At 47.3% G+C, this 1963-nt stretch overlaps 1 non-coding gene across 1 annotated transcript; it reads right to left on the minus strand.

Annotated features, from left to right (window-relative positions):
- Nucleotides 1-466: 466 nt before the first annotated feature.
- On the minus strand, nucleotides 467-538 carry trnam-cau. Its single transcript has one exon. It is a non-coding gene; the product is annotated as a tRNA-Met (tRNA).
- Nucleotides 539-1963: the final 1425 nt, after the last annotated feature.

Here is a 1963-nt window from a genome sequence, read left to right on the forward strand (position 1 = left end):
GTGGGACGGCATAAACACGTAGCATCAGTCTCGCCGAGACAGAAGCCGTTCAGCCCATCGAGTCCACGACGACTGTCTGTCACTTGACTCTCTCTCTCTGAGGTTATTCACAATCGGTGGTATCCGTCCTAATAGGAGGGGACGATGTCTGAGTCGTGATGCGGTTTCTGACATGCTTGTCATTCTCGTCTGAACCAGGGTGGCGAATTACTGCAAGGAATGGACGAAACCGCAAGGCATGTGTTTCAACTTTACCAGCTGATTGGCATCGCAGAGATCTGGGTTTGCGATTCGGTTCAGAGGAAACCGACGAAGACCAGAATACCACTGAGACCTCCAAAATCGTGCCACTTGATTTGACGAGTGCATCGATATGCTAACATGCCATTTGGTAAGTAGATGCAAAGGCAGCTTGCAGAAGAGAGAGCACCAATCCAAAGGAAAGCAGCTCGAGGACATTGAACAATAGCAGAGGATGGTTTCGATCCATCGACCTCTGGGTTATGGGCCCAGCACGCTCCCGCTGCGCCACTCTGCTGCCACACGCAGTGCCCCTTCCACAGAACACTTCAGGTTTTCGTCTGGCACGCGGCAGGCACGTTCGAGCCTGATGTCAAAGACCTCCACTGCTGTCGTGTAATATGCTGTTTCACAGACGTATGGAGGCTGTGTAAATATAAACTTATTTCTAAATTCCCACATTCTGTTGGTCGAACTGTGATTTCACACTGAATCACAACATGTGTCACAGCGCAGACGGAGGCCATGCGGCCCACCTTCGCTCTGCTGGTTCTACACTTAATTAAACGTGTGTCTCTATTCGTTTCATTCTCTCGCCTTCTCAGCGTAAATCTGCTCATCTGAACGTGACCACCGAATTCCCTTTTGTGTCCATTGAATCTTCCTCTTTGTCAGTGTCAGACAGGGACTTCCTGACCCTAACCACTCCCTGTACGAAAAATTTCTTCCTAATGTCACTTTTACTTCTTTTCATTGTGACTTTAAAATTCTGCCAAAGATAATCACCGTCACTGCTTCCCTTCCATTGTACCAAATTTGTGAAGCAGTATCTTTCACTGGCAAATAAAACACCTTTTTCCTCAGGTGCCTGCTTCATTTCGACCACGACTTCACGCCCCTCATTGTTCTCGTCTCATTTTCAACCACTTGACTCATATCCTCAAAAGCAGCTCTGTGGGTTGCAGAAACCCGATCAGTCCCAATGTGAATGAAATATTTCAACCCCTCCACTGATTTGCATCTTTAAAAAAGTCGTGGAGCAATCTCCCTTTCTTTTTGACGACAGTTCTCAACTGTAGTCGGCAGGGTTCACACCTGCGTGGGGAAACCGCAATGGATTTCATGTCCATCGCATTCACCACTCGGCCCACCAATACAGAACCACACTGACAGCTTCATTTCCCAGGTCTCTCTGCCTGTGGAGCTGAGAAAGAGTGAATCATTGCAGAGTTTGTTTGAATCCAATCACTTCACAGGTTTCGAAAGGGTTAAATATCTGCAAATGGCGAGTCTGGGTGTTTCATCCCGAAAGATGAAATGGACGTTCAGTTAAAAAGAAATACAGAAATTGCAGGAGCAACTCTGCAGGTCAGGCAGCATCTGTAGAAAGAGAATCGGAGACAACATTTGAGATTTTTTTTTTCCTCATCCAAGTACAGCCAAACCTACTGAGTTGCTCCAGCAGTTTCGCTTTCTGTCTCGGACTGTAAGCATCCGCAGTCCTTTACGTTAGAAAATCTATCAATTCAGAAACCCCTTTGTGCTTCCTCAGTGGAAAAGATTTCCATTTGGGAAACATTTTCCTGACACCATTAAAAACGCGCATCTTTGCAGCCAAGAAAGCGGTTGGAGCGTGAACAACAAACGCTCCGTCTGTGGGTGGTCTCGAACCACCAGCCTTCCGGTTAATAGCCGAACGCGCTGACCAATTGCGCCACAGAGA

The sequence above is a fragment of the Chiloscyllium plagiosum genome, unplaced genomic scaffold (assembly GCF_004010195.1).
Source record: "Chiloscyllium plagiosum isolate BGI_BamShark_2017 unplaced genomic scaffold, ASM401019v2 scaf_32773, whole genome shotgun sequence".
Taxonomy (NCBI): domain Eukaryota; kingdom Metazoa; phylum Chordata; class Chondrichthyes; order Orectolobiformes; family Hemiscylliidae; genus Chiloscyllium; species Chiloscyllium plagiosum.